Here is a 12063-nt window from a genome sequence, read left to right as displayed (position 1 = left end):
TTTACTTATTATTGATGATCACATGTTTTACCTATGAGCTTTATGATTAGGTGCATGCTATTGTTGTAATGATTGCATGATTTTCCTTTCTTAATAATTTAATTCTGAATCGTGCTTTGATCACTCTTGTTCTGGGAGAACTGCTAGTTACTCCCCACCGACTGTGGAACTATTTAATACATCCTTGCAAATGGAACTGACTGCTAGACTTGTGACTGCTTGGGCTAGCAGAGTGAGAGTTTGTAGTGAGAAGAAGCTCCTAGTACTGTTTTTGGTAGATGAATTCTATGTAGACCATAGAGAGACTTACTTTTGGATAGATTTCAAGGATATTTAGTTTTATTTAAGTATTATCGGGAGACTTGCATGTCTCATAGTTTTTGGATTGATAATATGATATAATTGGGATATTTCTTTATTTTAGAACTATGATGTGATCTCGGATATTAATTCCCTTTTTAAGCTATGAAACTTTGGTTTGAGGAATTATCTTTAATTACTGTTTTAGAGTAGCATAAACGTCCCGACGTTATTTTCGCTAACGTCTTTTTAGTACTTCTTGATTAGATATTGTTTAGTATCTTAGTAGTAGAAGGACGGGGTGTTACAGGTAGTGCTGGTGGAAATGAGTTCCCCTCTCTCATTCCTCACCACGGTCATACCACCTTTTTTAGGGACTACATGTACGGGAGCCACCCACCTAGAATTAACAATGGGGTAAATGACTCCCGCATCAAGTAGCTTTAAAATTTCTTTTTTGACCACCTCTCCCATAGAGGGATTGAGTTTCCTTTGCCTCTCTATAGATGGCTTAGCAAGTTCCTTAAGTTCAATATGGTGCATGAAAAGTGTCGGGCTAATTCCTTTTAAATCATCAATGGAATAGCCAATGGCACTTTGATGCGCCCTCAAAACTTCAAGTAACTTGTGAACTTGCTTAGTATCGAGATAAGAGCTAATAATTACGGGGAATGTATCCTTGGAACCAAGAAAAGCATACCTCAAAGTGGAAGGTAGATATTTCAACTCTACCTTAGGAGGTCGTTTGAGTGGCTTCTCCTCGAGGGCTTGCACAATTTCTTCTTGACCTAGCACCACATCGACCATCTCATGCTTTTCCTCAATAAGGGCTTCATCTCCATCCATGCTTCTATGTCTACCATCTCTTGTGCTTGAGCACCTATCTTTGGCCAATTCAAAAGAACACTCTCCAAGGGACTGTTAGTGCCAATGAAAAAGTCATGCATATCATTAAAAATTCCATCAATGGTGTCAATTCTCATGCACTTGTCATTCAAAGAACTTGAGGGATATTTCATGGAATCATTTAAATCAAAGGTAGTAGCCCACCTTGAATGTGATTTTTCCATGCTTGACATTAATGAGGGCCTCAGCGGTAGCCAAGAAGGGTCGACCCAAAATGATGGGGACATGCTTATCCTCATCCATGTCAAGCACTATAAAATCCACCAGGAAAACATGCTTCCCTATTCTCAATGGCACATCCTCAATCTTACCAATTGGCATTTTCAAAGATCGATCGGCCAATTGAAGAGTGACATTAGTAGGCAAAAGGTCCCCCAAGCTAAGTCTCTCATAGACGAACAAGGGCATTACACTAACACTAGCACCAAGATCACACAAAGCTTTTTCAATTTGCATTCTTATTATGGCACATGGAATTGAGAAGCTACCTGAATCCTTGAGTTTGGGAGGCATCTTCCTTTGAATCAAGGCACTACAATTCTTGGGTAAGCTTATGGTCTCAATGCTATCACACTCCCTCTTACCATTTAAGATGTCCTTAAGAAATTTGGAGTGGATATGCATTTTCTTTATGGCATCGGTGAATGGAATAGAAAGATGGAGTTGTTTCAACATCTCAAGAAATTTTCCAAAATTGAACATCCATTTTGTTCCTAGCAAATTTCTCGGGGGTAAGGGAGTCTAGGCTCTACTTCAATTTGCTTAGGCTTCTCAATTGGCTTAGGGTTCTCTTTGGAAGGCTCTTTCTCACTCTCATCTTTAGTGGACTCATATTCCCTCTCAACCTCACCCTCATCCTTGCTTGATTTCTTTGACTCTATAGGCACACTATCACTCTCATTTCCAACTAATTTCCCACTCCTAGTCACAATTGAATTGACTTGCTTTGAGTGCTCTGGACCTTGACTAGGTAGGGTTGGTTGGAATGATTACCCTTTAAGTGCATTGGCAATTTATGTTATTTGGGTCTCATGCATCTTTATTTGAGTTTGGTTTTGGGCCATTTGACTAACAATTGAGTCAAGCCTAAGGTCGGAGGTTGAAGATTGAGGAAATTGGGAAGGGGGATTCACACCTTGACCAAATTGATTTTCATTGAATGGTCCTTGATTCACATAGGCAATTCGGTTGTTGAAACCGGGAGGGGGTTGTATGATGCATAAGTGGCGAATTGATTAGTATTCCTCCCCATGTTCCCGTGGTTCCCACCATAATTGGGGTTGAAATTTCCCCTAAGTTTCCCTTGGCCTCCATTAGGAGAGTTATAGTTGCCAAAACTTTGGTTTTAATAACCATAATTCCCTTATTGGTATGGGTTTTGACCCCCATAACCATAGGCATTTGGAGTAGGGAAATTCCCGTACCCCCTAAAAGCCCCCTGGTTATGGAAGTCAACTCCCATACCGTGGCCATGAAAATTATTAGGACCCATATTCCTTTGACCATGATTAGTCCCCCAAACCTAGGTCCATGTTCCATTCTACGTCTCATGTCACTACTCAAAGCATTAACTTGCTCAAAATCATTTTCAGAGCATTCATCATCATGATCAACATATGAGACATTATTCAAGAGATTGCAATGAGAAGCTAAATTATCATACTCTCCACAAATAGTGCAAAATATTGTACCACTAGGCATATTGTAAGAAGAAGGGGTTACCTTAGCCTTGCCTTTGGAAACAAGTGAAGTGGATGCACCCGGAGTAGATTTGCTTGGTGGCGTGTCCATGATGCTTTTGATTCCCTCCAAGATCTTCTCCACCATGTCTCCTTACTCCACTATTTGCACCTTCTCCTTGTCTGGCTTTGTGCCTTCTCTCTCCCCCTCTTGCCAAGTATGGTAGCTTTGGACCACATCTTAGAATATATCCTCAATTTCATCCTCATTGCGATTCATAATGGACCCTCCGGCATCAAGGCTCATTTTTGAAGAAGGATATAGCCCAACGTAAAAAGTTTGGTAGAAGAGCCATTTAGGGATGCCATGATGGGGGCGTTCTCTTTGACACTCTTTAAACCTCTCCCAAGTATCGTATAGAGTCTCATCTTGATTTTGATGGAAGCCTTGAATCTTAGCACATGCTTCGGCCATCATCCTACGAGGATGGAAGCGTTGGAGAAAGGCCAAAGTCACTTCTTGCCATGATGTGAGAGAATTAGTCTTAACCTCCTTGTCTAGCCAATCCATAGCCTTGCCCCTTAGTGAGAACTTAAACAATTTTATTCTAATGTCCTCTTGTGAAGCTCCATTCACCTTGATGGTGTCACAATACTTCTCAAACTCTTTTAAGTGATTATGAGGGGACTCATGCTTGATACCGCAAAATGGATGACTCACAATTAGTTGCATCAAAGCCAGTCTTATCTCGAAATCATTGGCTTTAGTGGTGGGGGGTCGAATCTCACAAGTCGGCTCAAATGCACCGGGGGTACCTAACTCCTTAAGTGGTCTAGCCATCCTAGGTTATTGAGTTCTTGGGCTAGATCTTGGACTAAGACTTCTATTACTTGGATCACCAACACTCCTAGCTCTTCGAGCTCGCCTCTTTCTAAAATTCCTTTCAAACCCAGGGCTAAAAGGAGTAACGGACAGAGATCTATTGTGGTGCATATGCTAACTTGACTCAAAAGGGATAAAAACACACAAACAAGTAAAAACCATACAATAGACTCAAAAGATAAAGTAATATTCACAATATTGAGAAGGAACTAGACTCTCTTACACAATTGAAAAACATAAACCATTGTATCTCCACTTTAACTACGCCAATTTGGTGAGGGATTTTTACTAGGTCGTTATGGGCTAGCAAGTCCACCACACAAACAAAATTTATAACCAAATAGACCCTAGAGATAGCCTAGTGGTATGTTTGGTATCGATCCACGATAAGGATGATTAGGTGAGTTTAATCAATTGTGAAAGCTAGACTAGATTGAGACCAAGTAAGGTGAGTGAATCTATTGTTCCTAACCAAGTACCAACTACAACCAAATAAAGGAGAATTTATCAATCAAGAACGAACTAGAGGTTATGAGCCTTATTAATTAACACTTCAATTGATATAGAATCTTGAATGAATTTGCTTGCAGTTAAGCACTCTTAATCTTGATTTATATTATTCTAAGATTCTTTCCCAAGTTGTTCAGATCCTCTCAATTATCCTTAACCTAGCTCTCGCTATGATATAGTTTAATTGAGGTTTCAATTAAGAACATCAAGAATACTTTCTCACACCTTCTATCCCTCGTTAGCATGAAAAATACACTCTAAATTCCCTTATATTCTAGGTGATCAAGCTATTCACTAAGGTTCATTAGAATCAAGAGTTATAATTGCTCACAACTTCACTCTAAATTCATTAAGCAATTGAAGCATCAAGTAGCTCAACTCATACCTCCAGCTAGAAAATTACTCACTCATGGCAAATCTTAAAGAAGAAGAAGAAAAAGAAGCAACAATGGATTGAACAATGAACATGTTGTCAAAATTTCAAGATTAATGCAAGTGTAAAGCTAAAATCAAGAATCAAGAGCAAAAATCATGTAATCAACCATAAGCATGAAATTTTTATGTTAAAACTAAGCTAGAATTAAATGTTGTAAACAAGTAATTCAGACTTACTAAATCAAATGAAATGAAGGAATTAAATTGATATTAGCTTAAATGTGCAAAATTACAAGTTTCTCTCTCTAAAAGTAGCACTTTCTCTCTCTAAAAGGGGATGAACTAACTGAATATTAAAACTTTGATGTCTCCTCCCCTTCTCTCTCTTAACATCCACCCTTTTATAGTGAGGAGGTTAGTTAAGTGAATTACGAAAGAAAGTAAAATAAAATTGGCGGCACAGGTATAGAGCGCCCGCTCTAAGTGGGTTAGAGCGCCCGCTCTAAGGGGGTCTGAAATAAGGGAGGAAATATCCTAGCTCGAGAGCACCCCCCTCTAAGGGAGTAGAGCGCCCGCTCTATCTTCTCGGCATGCTTAACTAATTTTCACCCTGATCAAAATTTTCTTTTCTAAGGTTGTAGAGCGCCTTTAGAGCGGATTGTCAAACAATTATTAAAAGGCTTTCGAAGAATGTTGTCTTTCTTATAGATTTAGATAATATTTTGTCCAATATTCTAGCTACTTGTACTAGTTTTTATTCTCTATCTTTGTCTCATGTGAAAAGAGATGGAAACTTTGTGGCTCATCATTTAGCTAAGCTAACCCCTTTTGGGGTGGAACAGATTTGGGAGAACCATTCCCCTCTGGAAGTGGCTCCTTATATTTTGATGGACAATTGTCCCTTGATTAATGCTAGCTTTGATGTTTCCCCTCAAAAAAAATTAATTTGTTGTTTGACAATATTCATTTATAAATCAAACTTGGGGTTATTTAGAGTTAGCATGTGAGATTGGTTTGAGAATGGATATTGATGACTTCTATTATGGATGAAATTAAAGCTAGTGTGTAGAGAGTAAGATGAATTTGTTTAAATACTTGAGATTAAATAAAAGACACGAGGATGAGAGGATCATATTCATATAAAAGTACATTAGGTTCCATATAGGAAAATCATGTGTAGGTTCTAATTCTTTTTATTGTTGTTGATATGTTCATGGACATAATTTATGGAGTTCAAGATGGAGATTAAGTTATGATTCTTGGAGGTTGTGTATAAATGTTCTTGGGTTTATTTTCATGAGTATCTTATCAAGTTAAGATTTATATTCAGCAAAATCTATTTAAATATATGTGCGTGTGTTATATTGATTTTTAGATATCATATATCGTTTATAGTCATCGCCATGTTATAGATGCATCTTCATGTGCGGATTTGTGGAATATGATCTTGTTTTGTTATTGGAGGTGTCCGAAAATATTTGTGTTTCTTGGAATATGATTTGAGTATAATGATGATAAAATGATTTCTCTATTGATTTAGCTGGCTTAGCTTATGAATTGATATGAAAAGTGGGCAAGTTACAGGTGAAGAAAAATCATCGAGATATAAGTGCAGTTAAGACCAGAAAAGGTTGAATATTATGTTATGTTATAAGTCGTTACTTGCTAGACTTTTTTGTAAAGTGATTGAGCTATGCCAGCGATATATTTAAGAGATAAATTATTTTCCAAAAAATTACCAAGTTAGTTTCTTATATGAAAAACGTTTGTAAATCAAAACCGTTTTGACAGACTGAAGTGAAGAAATTGGGCTTTTCGCTCGTTTTAGTTTTGGTTTGTTTTGTATTTCTCTTCTGTAATTGCAGGTTCGTGGTGCAAGCTCGGAATGTATCAAGAAGGAAGAGTTTGGTTATGAAATTATAATTAGATTAGTTATTCAGAGATTGTATTTAGGAGTATATATCCTTATTTGAGAATAAAATATTATAATGTTTTGGGAATTGAGAAAGATATTATGTAATCTGTTATTGGTTTTAAATTTTTTATGTTGTGGGTCCATAACCCACAGGTCTAGGATCGTGTAAAAAGGTTATGTTTCTGCGCGAGTAAATATTTTATTCGAGGTTTATTAAGTGTTAATTGAAATTGTGTATGTTAAGTGTGATCAGTTAGCAGCTTGGAAGTGCAGGCTGTTACAAGCAACCCCAAATCATCGAGTCTAGCGAAGCCAATCCCCCCTAAGTCTAGTGAAGCTAGCATATGAAATCCTTTTGAATTTAGTCTGCTTGCTCACCTGTAAGTTCAAAGTCTAGTCCATTCTGCTTGCATAGTCTTGTCTAGTCCAGTCCACATCTGCATATGCATATAGTTAGGCCTATATCACCATCATAACCATAATTTATACCCATTTCTAATCATTTTCATAGGGTTGGGTTCCTAAAAATGTGAATCTTTTTTATTTTAAACTATACACAAAGGATAATTAACTGATAAGTTATTCCCATTTATATTGTTTTAATCTAGTTATCGATGTCCTAATCAAATATTATCCCTTGGGCAATTTTTGGACTAAACAAAATGAATTATGGTAAAGATAGTAGAGAGTTAAGAATTATGGAGAATTTCAGTGAGTTTAAGAGAATGGAAGTATGATCTATTGGAGGGGGTGAAGTATGTTACAAAGACCTCCATTTTCGTGAGCAATATAACGCTTGAAATATACGAATGGATGTAATGGTACCCTATAAAAGACCACGGAATCGGCGATAAAATATCAACTCCTATGGCCGGCCTCATTTTGTTGTTACTTTTTGTTACATATCTTGGCCTGATGTGAGAAACTTATAGAATCACAACAGTTTGCATAAGGTAAGAACTTTGGGCGATCGTATCAATATCAATATATATTATTACAATGTATGGGGAAAACTTGCTACATGTCACCCTCTTCTTCGCAAATATCACGACGTCATATCATCATATATATGCATATATAAGTACATGCTAACAAAGTAAGTAGATGTAAGCATGCTTTAAGTCACAACCTCATGTTAATAAGGTAGATCATATAACACCTCTTCAACAGGGGCGGACCTATTAAGGGTCCTGGGTGGCACGTGCCCCACCAAAAAAAAATCGGATTCTTTTTACTTTTAACGGTCAAATAGATTTTTACAATAGGTTAACATTTAAACGCACGCAAAAAATAACATATAGTGCAACTTGGTCCAGTAGTTCTCTTAGTTTCATAAAATATTGTTGTTGCTGCCGCCTCAGGTTCGACTCCCCAACCTTCACTTTTTGTTTGTTTTTTTTTTTGTTCCTTTCTTTTCTTTTCTTTTTTTCCTTTTCTTTCTTATTTGCTTTTGTTTTTTTTTTCCTTTTTTACTTCTTACTCTTTCTCTTCTCTATTGTAGCATTTTTTTTCTTCTCCATTTTGAATCTTCATTTCATATTTTAAATAGTATCCATCTCCCTGAATTCTACCTCTAATTTTAACCATTTTTTTTGTTTGTGATATAACGATTACTTCTTCTTTCATTTACAAATAAATGCAACCATTTAACTTTCGACATTATTAAAATATATTAATTATGACCAAAATTTATTTGCAAATACTTAAAAATAAATTTTACTATTTAAAATTTTGTTTTGATTTCTATTTACATTAAAAAAATTTATATCAGCTTTTTATAAACTTTAGTAACAAATTGAAATAAAAGTTGCATCTGCTGATGAATGTGAAAGTCAATATGTTAAATATACTAAAAATGGAGATAGTATTGAATACTTAATATTATTTATTAAGGTTGTGAAGATTAAAGTGTTGCATTGTTTTAAAATATGATATTATGATTTTTTGGTGCCCCACCAAATTCGAAATCCTGGATCCGCCCCTGCTCTTCAATATATAATGCCACAATTGTTGTTTGCAAAATAACTTGGAAAGGGAAAAATCATGCTTATAAATTTTAAAACTTCGTTGTTCTACTCATTTTAGTTCGATCTCCTATAACACACTTATACCTCAAAAATTTTATTTATGCCTACATAGAGCTTTTAATTTAAAAGAAAGATATAAAATAATATTATTTCATACATAGAAACCAACCAACTTCTTTAATAAAAGTTAATCAACAAAATCATGTTCTAGTTATACATACAACTTATAATCAATTTTTTTAAAATACTAAAAGATACAAAATTAAAATTCAGACTAATGAAGTAAATTCTTTTCAAAATTATATTGTCTTTATTTGTTAGCAAAATTGGCCTCAACACCCTAAACTATAGCGTTGGTGTACCAAATAGCCCTAAGTAAGACTTATAGCTAGAACACTCCAAAGTACGGACGTGGGTGCAGTACGTACCATAAATAAGGTCAGTGATCCAAATTCTCACCGGCTATTTGTCGAGTGCTAGATATTGGGCAGCCATAGAGGCGTTTTCCTTGATCGTGGTTGAACTTTTAAATAGTTTGGACTACTGCAGACAATCGATGTCGATAGTAAATCCTACCATTACCTAAACAAGTATTGGAGTTCTTGTTGAAACTTGAAGATGAAGTTGAGCTAACTATTGTTATGTGGATTTCAGTCTTCAGAAGGGTTCATTTCAGAAGAAAGAGTGAATTTGGGAAAGTAATAAGGAATTTAGGGAAGAAAGTCTTTTTGTTCAACTGAGGAAGGAAAAAATGAAGGCACATGCCTTTTTTTGTTTGAGTAAGGAAATTAGGGTTAAAAAAGAAAAAAATAAGGAAGGGGAGAGAATCCAGTGAGAATCCTGAGCACCAACCTCATTTATGGTACGGACTGAACCCATGTCCGTACTTCGGGTGTTCTGGCTATAAGCCATAATTGTGGCTCTTTGCTGCACCCACACTATAGTGTAGGGTGTTGAGACCAATTACCTTATTTGTTTTAAGTTTGCTTAACCAATATTGTGTGAAATTTTGAATAAAATCTAAAAACTATTTTTGATTTTTTTTTTTATGAAATTGTAATTATAAGCAACAAACAATAAGTCAAAACTATTAAAAATAAATTGAAATTTTTTCAAGAATAAGGCAACCTTACATACTTTTAATTTACTTATAATAATCCTACCATATATACAGATTGTGAATCATGGTGGAGGTGGTGGGGAGAAGAGACAATATGAATGGTGGACGGGTGGTTGTCTTGGTTCTCAGAGGTGGTGGTGACTTCATGGTCGTGGATGCATTCGAAAGGGGAAAAAAATTATACCCATTATTCAGGTCACTAGTCACTAGAGTTGGCAATTTCATCCTAATCTAATGCATAACATCCATTATATCCTGATACATGGACAAAAACCTGAATTGAAGCGATCGATAAACATATGATAGATGGTGTTACGTAGTGCTTGACTCGTAAATATACTATTATCCCACAATAGGTTCTTCAATGGATACTTGTGCAATGATGTCCTGATTAGATAATCCTGAACCTGAGCTTCGTTCCCGAACCTGGAAAAAAAAAAGGCCCACCCTGGAGATTTGGGCGGTGGCTCCCCCTACGAAACTTAAGTGAGGTATCTATATAATACTATAAAGCAATAAGGATTTGCTTATGTGTCATGTCTATGTTAAAAATGCTGAGGTGTCAAGCTTTTGTATAAACTTCAAACTTAAATATTAATGATGTGTCATGCCTTTGGTAAAATACATGAATCTTGTGTGTGTCGTGATCTTCATAGCTAGGATATTGCAATCATGAAATCAATTATGATCATTTAGCTTAGGAAAGCCGAAAATAAATTGCTAATTTCAAGCGATAATAAAAACTTTCCTTTGATATATCATCTCATATCCGAAATTTGAGAGGAAATATACAAGAATATGCTTTACTAAATCCTTTTTTAATTCATATCTATACTATTATGATATGTAGTGATAGAATATTTGTTGTTCAATTGGTCAATCTATAAGTGTGCCGTAATTTTGCCTTTGATAAAATATTTCTTCAATCAATTGTAATCTCCTATATTAGGTAATAATTTGAAACCATGCTTAATTTATGCTCAATCATCTTTTGAGATCAATGGTCTAGAATAAAATGCTTGGCAAAAATTCAAATTGGATGGCTACAGTTACATCCGTAATTAGCTTGATTTTAGCAATCATAATGTGCTCATGTAGCTTGTATCGCAAGATACATTTAGAATTTTAAAAAACTGAATTTTTTTCCCCAAAATACATTAGTATGTGGCTCATTATCTATCTATATCTATATAATACTATAAAGCAATAAGGATTTGCTTATGTGTCAAGAGCAAATTGAATTGCTGATGTGTCAATCCTTTGTAATATCTTTTACAATTTTTTGCCACGTGTATTTGTCTTTAAATATTTCAGTTATGCATTACTTTTTTTTAGGCATATAATTGGAAAGCTATTTAAGAAAGTTCTCTGTTATAGAATGTAAATCAACTAAATTTTAGGAATCGATTGCTATTAAATTTTTTTTTTTTTGAGGGGATCGATTGCTATTAAATTTTTTTTTTTGAGGGGAATCGATTGCTATTAATTAGTAATTACTTATGCATCATAAAACTGCCAAAAAAAATATATCTCCTAAATCCGATATTTTAGGCACTAATTAAAAAAATCATATCCCCTAAATACGGCATTTTAGAAACTAATTAAAAATTCATATCCCCTAAATTCGGTATTTGAGTTACTAATCATATATTTTGGCACTAATTAAAAAATAAATTTATACCAAGAAGCTGATATTTTAGGTCCTACTTAAGCTATTACAACTACTTAAATGAACATGTTGTACTCTCTTCTTAAACCCAAATTAAAACAAAAGTATTAACAGATTATAATATTAAACTTAAAGTTTACCAAGGGACGTATTAATCATACAATAAGTTGTATTATAGGTTTTTTAAAAAAGTTCAAATTATAAGATTTACTCGCTACACTTTGAAAATTTCACTATTAATGAATGAGGTTTGACCATGCATTATTTACTATTAGATAAAATCAAATGTTATAATGTAATTAACATGTTGTTGGATTTGTCTCAACGTATATTTTCAGAAAATCAAAATTTTATACTTTATTCTAATACATAATTAAAGATATTAGTAGTCAAAGTAGTGCATCGACAAGTGTGAAAGTCAAAGTGTAACGAGTAATTTGAAACGGAGGAAGTATATTTGTTCAGTTTATTCACAACAACCGAATCACAACTAAAAAAAATAATATTACGATACATATGAAATTTGAGAGCTCATAATTTCGAGGTATTCATCTCAAAGAAAAGATAAAATGTCATATAATATATTTCCACATATAAATTGATTTATATTTCTATATATTACCGTTCATTTGGAACAAGTATTATTGACATTGGTGAGTGAGCTAATCACAAACTCACA

The sequence above is a fragment of the Beta vulgaris genome, chromosome 1 (assembly GCF_026745355.1).
Source record: "Beta vulgaris subsp. vulgaris cultivar EL10 chromosome 1, EL10.2, whole genome shotgun sequence".
Lineage (NCBI taxonomy): Eukaryota > Viridiplantae > Streptophyta > Magnoliopsida > Caryophyllales > Amaranthaceae > Beta > Beta vulgaris.
This window is presented reverse-complemented; position numbering follows the sequence as displayed.